Below are 20,000 nucleotides of genomic sequence, written 5' to 3'. Positions count from 1 at the left end.
CTTGGAAGACTATACTCTATTAAATTTACGAAGGTCAAGGTGTATCTAAAGACAGAAACACACTGTACCATATTTTCGACTTTGTAGTATACCATCTCACCTTACTAAATTTTGTGGTAATTTCCTTTGGGAATCGACCACCTATCCAAAAAAAAAAAAAAAAAAAAAAAAAATCTTCTCCGTAGGCCACAGCTGAAATGTTTCTTCGTTTTCTTTTGTCATATCGTCTCTTACAGTATATTTCTATTATTTTTGCTGGCATATCAACATACTATATTTTCTTGTTTTCAGTTTGCTTTAAGAATTTCTTTAATGATACAATACCCATTTGCCCTCTTGCTATTTTTGTGTTCTAACTTTATATCTTTCCTTTATTTCTTTCTCCTTATTTATTTCCCTTCCCCGTAGGGTTGCATCTTGGCTAATAATAATAATAATAATAATAATAATAATAATAATAATAATAATTAAGTATCGTATCGCTACTGTTGCTCTGTATGGGGGTGGATGATCTTCCATTCTGGCTGACGAAAGGCTTATGGTGCTCCCTTGATTGGCTACAATCTTTGAAGCATCTCTGTTACAGCGTTTATAATTCTCTCTCTCTCTCTCTCTCTCTCTCTCTCTCTCTCTCTCTCTCTCTCTCTCTCTCTCTCTCTCTCTCGTTCTCTGACGAAAGGCTTATGGTGATCCCTCGATTGGCTACAATCTTTGAAGCACCTCTGTTACAGCGTTTATAATTCTCTCTCTCTCTCTCTCTCTCTCTCTCTCTCTCTCTCTCTCTCTCTCTCTCTCTCTCTCTCTCTCTCTCTCTACATCTGGGTGTAACTTTCGTTGCAGGTGGTTCCTTCCATTACCTGGCCGCAAGACAAGGAGGGTTAATAAGGGAAACTTTCTGACGAAAGCCGATTAATGAATGTCCATCGCTGACCTGAGAAACTATATCCAATAAGTGGCAATTTTGTGTCTCGTTTCTTTATAGTACGACTGAATAATGTTACAAAACAATAACAAGTTGAAGTTGAGTTTTTATAGAATTAAAGTTCAAGAAATATGGCATGTGTATTTTTGTCTTTAAGTACATCTCAAACTTCTTCGTAAATTTGAAGGAATTTGGCAACAAAATACACATCTCGTTTTGGACTTTTGTGTCAATTTCTCCACGCACATTGTCGTGTGAAGCTCATGCACCTGAAGCACATGAATGGCATCTTTTTGAGATATAAGAAAACAATACTTTTTCTTAAATACGAAAATAAACTTTTTTTTACTGCTGCGAAGTTGGCAATAAATGCAGGATGCATATGTGCACTGTCACATAGATTATTTTCTATTTCGATGAGGGGGTAACTTGAAAACAGGGGGGTGGTTTGAAACCGGTTTCAAACTACCTCCCCCGGTAATCTGAATCCGGATTGTCGTTACCGGGGGGGGGGGGGGGGGTTAGCTTGAAACTGGGGGTAGCTTGAATCCTTTACACCGGTGTACCTGTTGACATGGAAACGGATTCAGTACACGTGTGCTTGGGTCATCAAAAAATCAAAAAAAAAGGAAAGCGGCTCGAACTGCTTCCCAAAAACCCATGGATCAGGGAGACAAGGTGATTGGTTGGCAATATCCGCCCTACTTTCTGCGCATTTACTTTACTACTTAGCCTTTGTTTAAAACAATATATTTGTCCGTGACACGAGGGACTGAAGGGAAGATACCGAGAAGCTGAAAGGAAGATACCGTGAAGCTGAAGGGAAGATATCTAGAGACTGAAGGGAAGATACCGAGAGGCTGATGGGATGATACCAAGAGCTGAAAGAAAGATACCGTGAAACTGAAGGGAAGATACCTAGAGATTGAAGGGAAGATAACGAAAGGGTGAAGGAAGATACCGAGAAGCTGATGGGAAGATACCTAGAGAATGAAAGGAAGATACCAAGAGGCTGATAGGAAGATACCGAGAAGATGAAGGGAAGAGACATAGATAATGAAGGGAAGATACCTAGAGACTGAAGAGAAGATACCGAGAGCTGAAAGGAAGATACCTAGAGAATGAAGGGAAGATACCAAGAGGCTGAAGGGAAGATACCGAGAGTCTGGAGGGAAGATACTGAGAAGCTGAAGGGAAGATATCGAGAAGCTGAAGGGAAGATACCGAGAAGCTGATGGGAAGATACCGAAAAGCTGAAGGGAAGACACCAAATTACAAGCCAACTGACCTGTGATTTTATTGGTTGCGTCGAATGGAAGACTGAATGTTGATACTCAGGCAGCTGAAGGATAGATTCTATTCCAGGAGAGTGGACGGAATAATACGGAGCATTTGGCTGTATGTGGAAGTTAGACGAAGGGGAAATCGCTGAGGCTAATTGAAGGTGTAATTAGACTCATTGTGATACGAGAAGCAACTTGAGCAGAGATAAGGGGAAAGTGTATACAGTGCGTACATTCCCATTGCAATTTATTCATTGTAGAAACTAGTCTGTGAATGACTTAGAATGTGATCGGTTCTTATATATTTTGAAGCAACGTAATTTCATTATTTTAATGAAAGGTCTCATGAAGTCATTAATAAGATATTTCTAAAGAAAACTGATATGGATATTCTAAGAATCAACACAGCAGAAGAAGAATGAATCTATTTTTCCAAGAGCGCATTAAATCTCCGATGAAATACTCATAGAAGTAAAGAAAGAAAGAAGGAACTGGTTTAACTCAATAACCGCAACAACAAAAGCAAACAAACAAAAGTCTTAATTGAATAAGCTGGAGAGAAAAGTTCAAAGGAAAATGAGTTAAGCGAATAAATGAAAGTCAGTCCGTGTCGTACTTTACGAACCGGAAAGTAAGCTGGAGAAAAAAAAAAAGTCTCACACAGAAATATAATAACAATTCCATCTACTTTCAACTGTGAGGTTGACGACCATTGTTATCGATAAAACCTCATTTGCATTAGAAGTATATTTTAATGATTTTTGAAGAAAATAATCTTTCAAATATACTAAATATTACATATACTTTTAGCTATGAAGTTGACGATCATACTATCGAGAATACCTCATTTGCATTAGGAGTATATTATAATGATTTTTGAAGAAAATAATATTTCTAATATACTTACAATAACATCTACTTTCAACAATGAGGTTGGCTACCATGCCATCGAGAATACCTCATTTATAATTATTATAATGATTTTTGAAGAAATTAATCTTTCTATAACAACGTAAGGTATTCTGATTGCTGAAGCACCAGTCTTATTAATTTTGATCTTCTAGGCTTCTTCCCAGTTAAGAGAGATACATCTCTCTCTCTCTCTCTAAAGAATATATTATTTCTTTAAATAATGCACGTGAAAGTGTTCACTTTTATATAAAAAAGGAAATATTCTTAAAGTGACCCCTCTGGCTTATCTATTGATGATACGTTTACTCTTAAAGAAATGTGTAATTAAGTTCTGCGTACTACACTGTTAAACAACTCCGTAATTTTAATCGGAAATATTCCGTAAAAAATATACTGTTCTCAGCCGTATTTCAGTAAAATACAGGCGACCGCTATTTCTACCCTACTTCTTGTCAACTTTTACGTGGTGGTGACCGTGATATCACTCCTTAACGTCAATATGTCAGTTTTTTTTTTCCCATCAAAGGAATTTTACCGGTTCACATAATATATATATATATATATATATATATATATATATATATATATATATATATATATATATATATATATATATATATATCAGTGTACAGATTCCTGTAATGAGGCGATATAATGAATTCTTGTACAGCCTTTTAAGAATTATCCACGCAAGTTCTATAGACCTTTTATTCTCGTCATCCTTTTTTATCTTTAGAATATCTTCCGTTTTATCATGTTTATACGTTATCTAAAACAACTTAATAGAAATAATTCTTCTGCACTGAGTTTCTGAGTTTATCATATGACTATTCTGATCCATCTCTGGTGTCTGTCTCTCACCTCGGATACAGAATGCGGGTCTAGTGTATTTTGCTTTCGATCTGATTTCCCGTGAGAAAGGTTGCTGCTCCCATCACCTGTTCTGAATATCTGGGATAATATGCAAATCAAACAAGAGAAGTCTTTCTTATTTCGGTGGGACTTTTGTGTGTGGGGAAAGGGGGAGGCTTGCTCATTAATTCTCAATCGGATTTTTCTCATGATATTCAAGTAGTTTTGGAACTGTTGTACTTACATGTACTGTAAATATCTTAAAGTGTTCTTACATAAGATTCACCATTCCTTTTATTTGAAGGGCTTTCAAACTGCCGAATTTTTGACAGAATCAAAATCTTTCTCATAACTTTGCTCAAGGATATAAAAAGCGTTTGACTCTTACCATTAAAAAACCATAAGCAGAAACACAGTATCTGAAAACAAACCTATTTTGGTCTAAACAATCCCCATTCCATTTTCTCCTAGGTCTATTGACTACTGTGTGCAATAAAGCGGCATCAATCGGGTTATACACTTGCCTGTACTATATCGTGATCAATCTTAAAAAGTACTGTATTCACTTAAAACAAAAAACAGAAAATAAAAGAGCACTTATGTGTTGCTACAGGCTGAGCAAGGGGCCAATGACAAAGCAGCAATAATACAGAGTTCTTATCAATTGCAAATGAAGTGACATACCCAAATAATGTATGTATACACACATATGTATATATATATATATATATATATATATATATATATATATATATATATATATATATATATATATATATATATATATATATATATACTGTATATATATATATATATATATAGGATATATATAAATTTATATATATATATATATATATATATATATATATATATATATATATGTGTGTGTGTGTATGTGAGTGTATGTGTGTGTGTTTGTGTGTGTGTGCATGCGGTTGTGTTCCTGTTGGTTTTATGTGTTATTTTGTGTGAAAGCATGTGTTTCGGAATTACTTCAAAAGCTTTCTTGAAAAATAATTCAAACCGTTTGACCCTTGAATTCTCCTGGAAAAAAAAAAACCCTCTATCCAGTCTCTATGACAAGAAAGGTGATGATGTTCGTATTGATGCTTAATAATGTTTGCACGGAGCAATAAAATCTGACGATGGGGAACGGAAAAATAAAAGCTGAAACTGCAGTTTTTATTAGAGCTGTAATTGGTCCATTATAGTCGATAGTGGTTCGAAATGATACGTCACTTTGAATATCCTTCACGGTTCGTGACGTCACTTCAGCATGAAATGTCCCTGGTGAAATGTTCTGTGGAAATGAAATGCTGTCTGGTCATTTCCTGATATCCTTTTCTCACGGAGGTGCTGTCCCGGTTGTAGCCCTTGGGCTTATATCTGTCTGCCTTTCCAATCGTGGTTCTTCAGTAGCCTGGATGATAATAATAATGATAATAATTATAATAATAATAATAGTTTATATAAATTACATATATATGGACACACACGCATATATATATATATATATATATATATATATATATATATATATATATATATATATATATAGACACATATGGGTGTACACCTGTGTTTTCTTGTATGCGTATATCCTACACGAATGCAGGTAATATTTTTATTAACGATATCGGTTTTCCAAGACAGAGAGAGAGAGAGAGAGAGAGAGAGAGAGAGAGAGAGAGAGAGAGAGAGAGAGCGCTCTATGCATTACCTTCATAACACTGCCCTGCATACGAGATGTTATTATCATCGACATATGAGACTAGCTTTTTGAAGAAGAACTTACATATAAATTGAGTCACATCCGGGATGTTCAAAGTAACATGATATTTAGTTGCTCTGATAACGTCTTTATTAATTATCCTTAGAGCAAACAGAAGATTCCGTTTTTCATCAATTGCTAAAATCGTTGGTATGTGAAAACACCACCATAATGTTCTTTGTCAACAAAACGACTGACTAAGATGGCTCTCTCTTCCCTATTTCTCCACAATCAGGCTTTGGATATCTCGTAAAGTTTTCGTTTTCCCAACGAAAAAACCAGACTCCTCAGAAAGCAGGTCTGTTCCCTCTGACTGAGTTAGTCCCCTCTCTTGTACTTCATCACAGATCGTCATCTCAGTCAATGTTTGAATGACTCCCATTCCTCTACTTCCGCTCAAATGAATGCTCGTTAAATTATTTTGATTATCTTGATAAAAAAAATTATTTAAATAATATACAGTATGTAGAAATCTGTAAGAGATAAAATTTCATGAAATTTCCCGCCCTTGAAAGTTGTGTTAACAGGCGAACCGGCGTTTACTGTAGACTATCGGAAAACGGATTGTAAATAAATCCAGTGCACTGTTGTATTAACAAACTACTATCCAGTGCACGAAAGACGTTTATACTTCTGACATTGTTTAAAAACTTATATATATATATATATATATATATATATATATATATATATATATATATATATATATATATATATATATATATATATATATATATGCATATTCAATCTATCTAATACAGCACAAAATTATTTTATTAATATAACAATCATTCTCTCATAAAACTATCAAAGTTCAGAAGATAATTGCCGGCTGGCCGGTTTGGTTGTTGACATGGCCGGACAGAGGTTGGCTACTTGGCGGTTGGCGCAATACCAGTCTCGCCGTTGGTCCGATGACGTCGCATCGTTGGGTTAGTCTTTTGTAGTCAGTGCTGTGTTATCATTGTGTTAAAGGTATTGTTGGCCAGTTGGATTTATACCTGCTGGATTCCTAGATTTTTCTACGCTTTCAAGACCTGTGGACAAGATTTTCCAATTAGGTAATTTATAGTACGAAGTCTTAAATAGGACCCTAACATTCTTTACCAACTGCGTTTGATTACTCACTAATAATATATGTAACTCGTTTTTTATATATAAAATGTGTTGGAGTAAAGCTAATTCAATGTGGATATAACTTAGGGATTCTCCCCTTCAGGGATTATATCGTAAATCTGATAGGAAGAGGAGTTGGAGGAGGAAGACGGTTTGGGAGGGAAAATAATTGTCGCCTTTCGATCTTCCCGCCCAAAGACAACTGAGAATCACATCACGTTACCTTAATGGTATGAAATATTAGAAAACTGCAATATATATATATATATATATATATATATATATATATATATATATATATATATATATATATATATAAACACCAATGATGCAGTTAATTATATGTATACACAATTTACATGAGTCTTTTCATCATTTCTAATGCGTTTTTCATTTAAATAATGACACAATCCTGCAACCATGCACGCTTACCTTTGCATCACAACTACGTGTTGGTACTTGATATTGTCATTGCGTTCGAAGGGTTAGCGTGAGGTCTAGATATCAGAAATTGAACACCATAGTCTTTCTGTAGGTGAAAATTTGAAAATGCAGCCGTAAGCATTATATCAAAGACAATCCTGTTGAAGAGGAGGAAGAAGGAAATGGTAAAAAATGGATTGATAGTCCTATGCAGCAATGAGAGAGCAAACGAGATTTAATCACACATTGCTTACTTTACTCTAAGAGACGATTTTCTGGTTGCACAAGTCTACAGAATTTTTCCCTGGCCACATTGGCATAGGTATATATAAGCCAATGCACATTTTTCCTTTATATTACGCAATATAAAATTTGTATAAAAATGAAATTGGGAATTAGCAATAGACCAAAATGGAAAATTTCGTTTTATTCGCATGCACTCTACATACTGCATAAGCATACTGATTGATGACTTAAGTTTAAGGTTTACACACACACACACACACACAGTAATTTTAGTATTAACAACATATCCACTAGATTTCATAAATTTCATTCATAAAAATATGGTTAAGAATGGTTGCATAAAGCGTTACTTAATAGTATGAGAGACAAGTGGAAAGACGCCGAAACAATGTAAAATTTGCGATTCGATATCGTTACCCGTCTCGCCAAGCTGCTTACGGCTAAGCAACATGGAATAATATCGCCTTCCACGTTGGCTCACAAATTACAAGTTTTGAAGGTCGTGGAAGTCTTGGCTGTGTGTATATATGTTGCTCAATTTATTTCATGTGTAGATATTTATTACGAGAAATATTCCCATACTTTTTATTTTAATGAACACGTAGATTGAGATATTTACATTTCAGTATATTGATCGTTTTGAAGTGATCCGTCGTGTGAAATAGCTATTAATGTGGGGAAAAGATTGCCTGACTTTAACCCGAGTGTAGTTTTGTATATTGTTTGGATTTATCAATGGTTTCCGTTTGTAGATTGCATGAGCAAGTAAAAAAATGCTGCGAGAAGACATAGAGGAAGGAATTAAGTTTATCCCTTTAACATTTATGCCAACTTTATGGCAAACTTCCCTTCATTGCATTATTATAGTTAAATGTGCAATATCTCTTTTGATGGTGTTACTGTTTTCAATATGTTTTATAATTGTTCATTATTCCTCATATCGCTCATTTATTTCCTTTTTCCATTTCCTCACAGGGTTATTTTCCCTGTTGTAGTTCTTGGGGCTTATAGCGTCTTGCTTTTCCAACTAGTGTTGTAGCTTGGCTAGTAATAATAATAATGATAGTAGTAGTAGTAGTAGTAGTAGTCGAATGTGCGTATTGAAAACATCCTTTTATTTTGTAGTCGTGCTTTAACTTATCCGCATCTGAATGGAATTTCCATTGTTTCATTTTAGTATCTTATCAATTGTTTTTTTTTTTTTTTTTTTTTTTGCAATATTAACGCTTTCTGATTATATTTATTTTGCTGTAGTCAATTAATGATAATTACTTTGCTATAATTGATTATGGTCCCCTGACTGAGCCTTAGTTAATGACAAGGGCGTTTTGGTCGGATTGGGTTTGATGAGCTTTTTACGTCAAGGCATAATGTTATTTACAAACGTCTTATATCATTTGATTTTATTGTTAGTGAATACCAAAATGGATAAAGACTATTTTAGTTTCTCCTTTATGGTGCTCAAACAGCTGCCAACATAGCAAAGAAAATAAAACTAAGAAATCAGTTTGGATAAAGATATTATTATTACTTAATAAGCTAGAACCCTATTTGGAACACCATGATGCTATGAGCCCAGGGGCTCCAACAGGGAAAATAGCCCAGTGAGAAAAGGAAACTAGGAAAAGTAAAATAAACCATAAAAACTTCAACAAAACCAGAGGAAGATAAATAAGATAAAATAGCGTTCGCGGGTTGCGAGCAAAATGTTTTGACGTTGATATTATTCTTGACAGAATATTTATTATCTTGCTTTAACTGATATACCATCTTATTTATTTCGCCATTTTAGAATCAAAACATCCTGTGTGCGTGAACAAACTAAATGTTATTCAATAAGTTTTTCTTTTGAATGAAAGATGAAGACAGCTCTCTCTCTCTCTCTCTCTCTCTCTCTCTCTCTCTCTCTCTCTCTCTCTCTCTCTCTCTCTCTCTGTCATAATCATCATCAGCCGTTACTAGTCCACTGCAGAACAAAGGCCTCAGACATGTCCTTCCACTGGCGTTTATGGGCTTTGTGTGTCAATGCAAGCCCTCAAATTTCCTTAGTTCGTCGATCCAAAGTCTTCTATTCCATTCTCTGTTTCTTCTTTTACAACCTCTACGGATCCATTCTGATTCACCTATTCTCCGACATTATTATTTTATGCCCTGCTCATCTCCATTTCTTTTTTTTTTTTTTTTTTTTTGCAAGTCTTTAGAATAACCTCTACTGTAGTTTGCTGTCTTAACCCTGGTGTTCTTTTTCTGTCTCTGTCTAATTATTATTATTATTATTATTATTATTATTATTATTATTATTATTAGCCAAGCTACAACCCTGGTTGGAAAAGCAAGATGCTACAAGCCCAAGGGCTCCAACAGGGAAAAATAGCCCAGTGAGGTAAGAAAATAAGGAAATAAATAAATGATGAGAATGAATTAACAATAAATCAATCTTAAAACATTAATTACGTCAAAACAGATATGTCACATATAAACTTTAAAAACTCATGTCAGCATGTCAGCCTATCATTATTCCTTACACCCACACACACACACACACACACACACACACATATATATATATATATATATATATATATATATATATATATATATATATATATATGTATGTGTATATATGTGTATATATATATGTATATATATATATATATATATATATATATATATATATATATATATATATATATTTGTATGTACATGTGGATGTATAGATGTACATTATATATGCATATATATATGTACATATATATATATATATATATATATATATATATATATATATATATATATATATACTATATATATATATATATATATATATATATATATATATACATTTATATATTGCAAAATTAATGTTGATTGAGTCTTTCAATTTCACATGTCAGTAAATAGTTGGGTGCTATGTTGCAAAAGCTTTTAACCTTTTCATGGATTCTGTATTGATGGAAAAGGTTTGCAAAGGGAAGGAAATGTTTATATAGAGAAAGACTTCCTAAAAACCCGGCAAAGCTACAATAACCAGACGATGCAGTTTTGTAGAAAACTGTATTTACAAAGCTCGCTTGATGGGATACTTCAAATACTTGTTGATATGATACACGATGTTAATCTGAGAAATAATTAAATAATGGTCATAGAGTAAGTAAAATTGATGGAATAAAACTAGAAATCTTGGAAACAATGAAATGTTCAAAGATTTTTAAACAGGTGAAACTAAAAAGTTTAACCGAATATAATGTGTCGAGGGGGAAAAAATCAGTAAAAGTCCTTAGGGATATCCTTCGGCCCGAAGTTGCCCTGAATTTATTTCCTTTTCTATCTCGGTCTAATTCCCATCATTATTCTTTCCATTGGATTTCGTCTGAAATGATCACCTGTTTATTACGGAGAAAAAAGAAGATGATATTGAGTACATTGATTATTCAAAACTTTGTAATGCTTTGAACGTGGAAATAAGAGTAGCAGCAAATACTACACATGGAAACGAAATATTTTCAGTTGTCAGTTAAAAAGAAACTAGAATTAGTGTAGATGTTATTAATATTCTTTGTAGTTTTGGGAATTCATAATTGATTGCCGATCGCCTTACGGTTAAGAGGATTTTCAATAAAAATGAGTATTATCTTCGTTAAATGACAATACTTTCAAATAGTACTACTGTGTAAAGGATCTAGAGAAGAATCTTTCTGGTATTTAACCATTCAAATCCAACACGTGTTGCGACTCTGTGGACGTCATTTAATGAAAATATGTTGGACCATCTGGCAGTTGCCTCGTGTAATAAAGACTACCTGCGAGAAACAACGTCTGAGACAGCCCTAAAGAATATTGTGTATGTGTGTGTTACCACTGAAGGCGTCCGGTATTTTAGGCTTTTTCTTAAACAAACCGGGAATCTTCTAGACCCAATGCCATGCTATTGGTCTCCTCAAGGCGTCTGGCATGAACAGATAAGCATTGTTGCAAACTTATCACTACTGACTAAATCTAAGTTCCTCATTAACAGTGAGACTACGCAGCCAGTATGATTTCAATTGACAATTTCTCGTTGCAACTTTATCATCAAGAAGATTATTGATGGTTATCTTTAAAAATACTTATTGGTGAACTTTTCTGTAGAAACAAAATATTTTTCTTTCACAATCAGCATTTCTTACGTTATACCGTCAGCATTTGCGGTGGGAATAACGGTTTTAAGGGTTTAAAGGCCGTTCATGAATGGCAGAGGCAAGGGACAGTGACATTGCCCTATCAAGCAGGACAATGCCCTATAGACTGACCCTATATTCATATAATCAGCACCCAAGCCCCCTCTCCACCCAAGCTAAGACCAAGGAGCAATGGCTGCTGATGACTCAGCAGATAGACCTATAGGCTCCCCAAAACCCGCCATCCTTAGCTCACAAGGATGGTAAGGTTGCAGCAACCAAAGAAACTAACAATTTTGAGCGGGACTCTAACCCCAGTCTGGCGTTTACCAGTCAGGGACGTTACCACATCGGCCTCCACATAACTTATTCCTGCTGACTTTGATTTGTTCCATAGAATTAAGTTGTTTACTTGCTGATGTGAGGCACAACCACTTTCCAGGCAATTCCCTTCCATCAATATTAATTAGTCTTACTTAGAGATGTTCTCGCAGCAAATCTCTTCTTATTCATATAGCTACATCTGAAGGTAAATTGTATTATTCATGATGGCCATACTAGAGAAAAATTACTAGTTATAGCCTCATGTTATGACAGCTGATTTAAGGAAAAGATGGAAATTAACATTCTATTTCCTCAGCACTGATGATCGCTATTAAAAGTCGCAGCTGGCAGAAAAATTTCCTTTTTTTTGGGTAATCGAAATCACTTTGGAAGTCAATAGGTGTCTTTCTCGGATCAGAAGTAAATCATTTTTCTTGTAACTTCATACTATTGATTTTTAGATTATCATCAAATCCTCCTACGTCTATTGACGCAAAGGGCCTAGGTTAGAATGCCAGTCGTCTCTATCTTGAGCTTTTCATTCAATACTTCTCCATTCATCTCCTACTTTTTTTTTTTATCATACGGGATGTAATGTAATGAATACGTATACCTTATCATAAATATTTAAAAATAAAAATTATTCATTATGAAATTTTCCCACTTATTAACAATAGGTACAACGCCGTTTTGAAGTAGTGGGGCTTCCGTCAGTGTTTGAAAGGGGTCATTCTAAGCCTAGTAAAACTTGTTGAAACTAGACTCCCTCTGCCTAAACTGGTTCTGGCACCGTACTTGTAACTGGCAAGTAAGCAGGATGAAATGCATCGTGCAGAGAGACCTATTGCATTAGCAGTTGTTCGATAAAGTTTTTCCATTGATTGGATCCCTTCACCAAAGTAATATTGGTACCTTACTCTTAATTGACAGACAACAACTGCCTTCTTTTTGCAGTTCCGTTTTGTTTTAATTGCTGATGGTTTTCCACTTGATAAACCCCGAGCCTTGTGACAGCGTCTGCTCGCCGACAATTTCATCCCAAACCAGGAGTTGGTTTTGGACGATCTCAGATGCTCTTGTTGTCAGTAGATCTTTAACTGATTTAAGTTTGGTTGTTAATATATCCATTTCCTTTAGTCGACCTCTGAAGTTTTAGCTTTGTCCTCTACATTTTGTGAACCGTGTTACGAGTCTTACGTTTTTTAGCCGTGATATGGTTGTCTAGGAGCTTTTGTTAAGAATGAAGCCTGAAACGGTTTGAGAGCCGTTACTTGCCATTTGCTTTTATGTTCGTGTAATGTGTCATTAGATTTTGTCAGTTACTCAACTCCGTATGCGGGGCAAAGGGGATTTAACACAGTCAGGGGTATTACTGTATAGTCTTTGCAGCGTCCCTTTGGCTTGTAGTTATAACTACTTTAACCATCTTCCTTCCGTCCCTGCTTCCTTTCTTGCATCTTTGCTGTCCAACTCCATCTTTCACTTGGGCGCTGAAAATCCTCGCAGGTCCCAGCTCCGGGCAGTTGTGATTCAAATCCTTGAATCAAACGTTATATTCAACTATAAGATTTTCTCACGTGTTTTTTTTTTTTCCCCGTTTGTATGTGGTAAGCCCCGTTGCCTTCTTTTTGAAGGACTTTCCGATGGCTTTGGGGTAGACCTATCTTATGATTCAATAAATATGTATCCTTACTAAAAGTAAGGAAGATTGGAAGATTGAAAGACGTGCACGTGTTTAGGGGTATGGCAAACGGCATGTCTGATCATTTTTTGGTGGAAGGAAAATTAGTTGTAGCAAAAGAGTGGGGGAATAGAGTAGGTGGATGTAAAAGGGAGGTAGTGAAGGTTGAAGAGTTAATAAAACCGGGGGTAAAAAGTAAATATCAGGAAAGGTTGAAAATGGCATATGACGAGGTGAGAGTAAGAGAAACTGGTAATTTAGAGGAGGAGTGGAAGTTAGTAAAAGAAAATTTTGTTGGGATTGCAAGTGATGTATGTGGCAAGAAGGTTGTTGGAGGCAGCATGAGGAAGGGCAGTGAATGGTGGAATGAAGGAGTGAAGGTAAAAGTGGAAGAGAAAAAGAGGGCTTTTGAAGAATGGCTGCAGAATAATAGTATAGAGAAGTATGAAAAATATAGAGAGAAAAATGTGGAAGTAAAGCGCAACGTACGGGAGGCAAAGAGGGCAGCTGACCTGAGGTGGGGTCAGGGATTGGGTCAGTCATATGAAGAGAATAAGAAGAAGTTTTGGAAAGAAGTGAAGAGAGTAAGGAAGGCTGGCGGAAGAATTGAAGAGACAGTGAAAGATGGAAATGGAAGGTTGTTAAAAGGAGAGGAGGCAAGGAAAAGGTGGGCGGAATATTTTGAAAGTTTGCTGAATGTTAAGGATAATAGGGAGGCAGATATAATTGCTGTTCCAGGTGTTGAGGTGCCAGTGATGGGAGATGAGAATGAGAGAGAGATTACAATAGAGGAAGTGAGGAGAGCACTAGATGAAACGAGAGTAGGAAAAGCATCTGGTATGGATGGTGTGAAAGCTGAGATGTTGAAGGAAGGGGGTGTGACTGTACTTGAATGGTTGGTGAGATTGTTTAATGTGTGTTTTGTGTTGTCAATGGTACCAGTAGATTGGGTTTGTGTATGTATTGTACCACTATATAAGGGTAAAGGAGATGTGCATGAGTGTTGTAATTCAAGAGGTATTAGTTTGTTGAGTGTAGTTGGAAAAGTGTATGGTAGAGTATTGATTAATAGGATTAAGGATAAAACAGAGAATGCAATCTTGGAAGTACCGGGTGGTTTTAGATGAGGTAGGGGTTGTATGAATCAGATTTTTACAGTTAGGCAGATATGCGAGAAATATTTAGCAAAAGGTAAGGAGGTGTATGTTGCGTTTATGGATCTGGAGAAAGCATATGATAGAGTTGATAGGGAAGCAATGTGGAATGTGATGAGGTCATATGGGGTTGGTGGAAGGTTGTTGCAAGCAGTGAAAAGTTTCTACAAAGGTAGTAAAGCATGTGTTAGAATAGGAAATGAAGTGAGTGATTGGTTTCCGGTGAGAGTGGGGCTGAGACAGGGATGTGTGATGTCGCCGTGGTTGTTTAACTTGTATGTTGATGGAGTGGTGAGAGAGGTGAATGCTCGAGTGCTTGGACGAGGATTAAAACTGGTAGGCGAGAATGACCATGAATGGGAGGTAAATCAGTTGTTGTTTGCGGATGATACTGTACTGGTAGCAGACACAGAAGAGAAGCTTGACCGACTAGTGACAGAATTTGGAAGGGTGTGTGAGAGAAGGAAGTTGAGAGTTAATGTGGGTAAGAGTAAGGTTATGAGATGTACGAGAAGGGAAGGTGGTGCAAGGTTGAATGTCATGTTGAATGGAGAGTTACTTGAGGAGGTGGATCAGCTTAAGTACTTGGGGTCTGTTGTTGCAGCAAATGGTGGAGTGGAAGCAGATGTACGTCAGAGAGTGAATGAAGGTTGCAAAGTGTTGGGGGCAGTTAAGGGAGTAGTAAAAAATAGAGGGTTGGGCATGAATGTAAAAAGAGTTCTATATGAGAAAGTGATTGTACCAACTGTGATGTATGGATCGGAGTTGTGGGGAATGAAAGTGACGGAGAGACAGAAATTGAATGTGTTTGAGATGAAGTGTCTAAGGAGTATGACTGGTGTATCTCGAGTAGATAGGGTTAGAAACGAAGTGGTGAGGGAGAGAACGGGTGTAAGAAATGAGTTAGCGGCTAGAGTGGATATGAATGTGTTGAGGTGGTTTGGCCATGTTGAGAGAATGGAAAATGGCTGTCTGCTAAAGAAGGTGATGAATGCAAGAGTTGATGGGAGAAGTACAAGAGGAAGGCCAAGGTTTGGGTGGATGGATGGTGTGAAGAAAGCTCTGGGTGATAGGAGGATAGATGTGAGAGAGGCAAGAGAGCGTGCTAGAAATAGGAATGAATGGAGAGCGATTGTGACGCAGTTCCAGTAGGCCCTGCTGCTTCCTCCGGTGCCTTAGATGACCGCGGAGGTAGCAGCAGTAGGGGACTCAGCATTATGAAGCTTCATCTGTGGTGGAAATGTGGGAGGTTGGGCTGTGGCACCCTAGCAGTACCAGCTGAACTCGGTTGAGTTCCTGGTTAGGCTGAAGGAACGTAGAGAGTAGAGGTCCCCTTTTTTGTTTTGTTTCATTGTTGGTGTCGGCTACCCCCAAAAATTGGGGGAAGTGCCTGGGTATATGTATGTACTAAAAGTTTCATTAGACGTTAACTATTTATGAGTTTATCATTGCGGTGCATCATCTTACCAAGGAGATTTTCTTTATACAATTAAGCTGCTAATAGTTTTCCAGTTGGAATAGTCTCTCTCTCTCTCTCTCTCTCTCTCTCTCTCTCTCTCTCTCTCTCTCTCTGTGTGTGTGAATCTTTCCTTCGTAATGCTTGATGGTTCATTTGATTCACGCAAGAACGGTTATCTTTTTGTTGTGGTTTGTGACTTGATGTATGTTCCAGTAATTTCCCATAAATGAGAAAATGTGTTTGGTTGGCTTTTTCGGATCTTGCTACATTATATAATATAATTACTTTTATCTTTTAAGAAATATGCTAAATTATTTGACCTAGGAAACAAACCGGCAGCGAAAAATATTATTTAAATTTTATAAAATTTTTATTGGTTGGTAATAAATTTTGATATTACTACATTTTTTTTGCCACGACAGTGATAAAAAGAAAAGCCAGAAGAAATGATAAGATCTTTAGTCATCAAGAAGAAAAAAAATGCTTGCAACTAGACCTTAACATTATTTTCCTAAGTCGTAGTATAATATATTGCACGTGGAACTTATATTTGATTATTTTTTCATATTCACCTTACATGATTTTATGATTCTTGATATCCTGTTAATAATGTTTTGTTGCAATTTTAGGTAGGTCTGCTCCTGTTAAGTCTGCTGATATGTTGATATGTGAGTACTCTTATTCTCTTTACATTGTATGCAATACAGTCCGTAGACTTTTCTCTTTGAAGTTGGATTACCACAAATTATTTGTGTTATTTTCTTTCTCGCTAGTGCATCCTCTTTTTAAAAGACATTAATAAATTTTCATATGTTTAGGTGTGAGCTTGTGACAGATATTTTAAGGGAGCTATGAAACACCCTTAAGTAATTATTAGTCCTTGTCATTTTCATTGATTGTCCTTTCGTGCGCATTCCTTAAATGTATAAGCAACAGTGGATCTAGTCATCTCCTCCTTTACCTCTGGCCTCGTTCACTGCCAATAAAAATTTTTAGCTAAGGCAGAAATTATTATTTCTGGGATATCGTCATCATCATTTAACTCTTCAAACTCTTCAACAGCGTCGTTTTGGGAATTATAATAAGATTGATGGTATAATTACATTAACGAGATATTCGGTACTTGGGTGATTATATAGGTAGCGTATTGGCCTAATAGCAAAGGGTTAGAGTAACGAAATGTCTGGGTACGAACGATCGAATTACGAACTGTCTGGACACCATACTGCAAATACCGTATATATATATATATATATATATATATATATATATATATATATATATATATATATATATATATATATATATATAATATTCGTGTATATATATGTATATAAATATATATGTATGTATATATATATATATATATATATAATATTCGTGTATATGTATGTATATAAATAGATATGTAGATATATGTATGTGTATATATATGTATATATATATATATATATATGTGTGTGTATATATATATATATATATATATATATATATATATATATATATATATATATATATATATATATATATATGTATATGTATATATATGTATATATATGTATATATATATATATGTATATGTATATGTATATATGTATATATATGTATATATATGTATATATATGTATATGTGTATATATATATGTATATGTATATATACGTATACATATGTATATATATATATATATATATATATATATATACATATATATATGTATATATATATATATGTATGTATATATATATAAATATATACTGTATATATAAAACTCTTTAATTTATTCATAATGTTTATATTTTAAGTTATTTTATGTTACCGAATTTGTACAATTTATGAAATAATGATTTCCCCTATAATTCAGACTTATTTTTATGAAATAATTTTATTTGCGTATATGGTTAAGAATTAGGTTCATAAAATTTCATATTTCCCTAAAAGGGAGTGTAGTCAACATTTTAATCTGAAGGTTAGAAACATGATTGATGTTCTGTTTCCATAATTATCTTTTTTATTTCATGCATGCTAATGAGTTTAATATTTCGTAGCCATTTGAATATGCGATGTTGCTTTTAACGTCAGAATTAAGATTGAGGTCAGGTCCTCGTTTTGTCCCGGTGTCTTGTATCATCCGACTTTAGTAGGATTGTCAGTAATGCTCTGAAGTGAAGTATTCCAATGAAATCTTATGAAGTCCTTCAAATTGCATTTTTATGCTTCGAATTTAGATATAACTTAGTTTCTTAATATTTTTTGTTCATATATATATGTATATATATATATATATATATATATATATATATATATATATATATATATATATATATATATATATATAAATTTGTGTGTATATTTCATGGGTTTCAAACATATGTTCTAAGTAATTCTCTCACTCTTCACTAATGAATTTATTAGGACAAGAATGAAAAAGTATTAAATAATTTCCATTTTTTTAACGCCAAAAGTTATGAATTTACTGAGGTTTCCTGAAAGACTAATTACTGCATTCCACCTAATTTCAAATGAGTAAATATCAAAGTATTTCACATCTTGATGAAGTGAGTTTATTTGGTGCCATCGATTTCAGTCCCTTTGGATTTTGCTCATCTCGTGATTCCTTCTTGGAAATAGTTTTCGTTTATTGACTTATTGGCTGTTGAGGATGATCAAAGGATATCGCTGAGGATTGAGGAGGCTTTTTGCATCTCGAAAAAAAAAAAACTCCAGTGACGGTTTTTTTCTCTGGTCTTTAGATAAAAGATTTTCCGGTTTCAACTGAAAATTTAGTAAACATATTCATAGATGAAAGTCTTCAGCAATTACGCTTCGCAAGAGAATTAACATATGTATTTTCATGGTGGTTGTTATAATAACCTTAGAAAAGAATTTTCTTTATTGTGAATGTCTTAATTCAAATGGTTTATTCAAATTGGGTACCAGCCACCCGTTGAGATACTACCGTTAGAGAGTTATTTCGTCTTTTGACTGGCCAGACAGTGCTACATTGGATACTTCTCTCTAGTTACGATTCATTTTCCCTTTACTTACATATACACCGAATAGTCTGGCCTATTCTTTATACATACTCCTATGTCCTCATACACCTGACAACACTGAGATACTAAACCAATTTTATTCTCAAGAAGTTATTATTCACTGGCTACTTTCCTCTTGGTGAAGGTAGAAGATACTCTTTAGCTATGATAAGCAGCTCTCCAAAGAGAAGGAAACTCCAAAATCAACCCTTGTTCTCTTTTCTTGGGTAGTGCCATAGGCTCTGTACCATGGTCTTCCACTGTCTTGGATTAGAGTTCTCTTGTTTTAGGGTACACTCGGTCACACTATTCTATCTTATTTCCCTTCCTACTGTGTTGTTAAAGTTACATAATTTAAATAGGAATTATTTATTTTAATGTTGTTACTGTTCTTAGAGTAGTCTTTTTCCTTTTTTCCTTTCCTCACTGGGCTATTTTCCCTGTTGGAGCCCCTGGGCTTTCAGCATCCTGCTTTTCCAACTGAGGTTATAGCTTAGCAAGTAATGATATTAATAACAGCGTAGAAGGGAATAAAAGTATTCGATATGAATTAAATCGTGCCACAAATACAGACGATAATCAAATGCTTCAAAAATATTTCACTCAACAGCAATTAAATGCGATATTAACATCAGTAATTATTACAAAATAGACGAATGCTCTCTGT

General features: G+C 34.8%; 1 long non-coding RNA gene across 1 annotated transcript in view; it reads left to right on the top strand.

Moving 5' to 3' along the window:
- The first annotated feature begins 6,667 nt into the window (after nt 1–6,667).
- The window catches only part of LOC137637080 (uncharacterized), a 49,840-nt gene continuing 36,507 nt past the window's right edge, over nt 6,668–20,000 (top strand). Inside the window, exons 1-2 of the long non-coding RNA XR_011043376.1 lie at nt 6,668–6,801; nt 16,930–16,968. This is a non-coding gene — a long non-coding RNA (uncharacterized lncRNA). The remainder of the gene's footprint in view (nt 6,802–16,929; nt 16,969–20,000) is intronic.

The sequence above is a fragment of the Palaemon carinicauda genome, chromosome 3 (genome assembly GCF_036898095.1).
Source record: "Palaemon carinicauda isolate YSFRI2023 chromosome 3, ASM3689809v2, whole genome shotgun sequence".
Lineage (NCBI taxonomy): Eukaryota > Metazoa > Arthropoda > Malacostraca > Decapoda > Palaemonidae > Palaemon > Palaemon carinicauda.
This window is presented reverse-complemented; position numbering and strand designations above follow the sequence as displayed.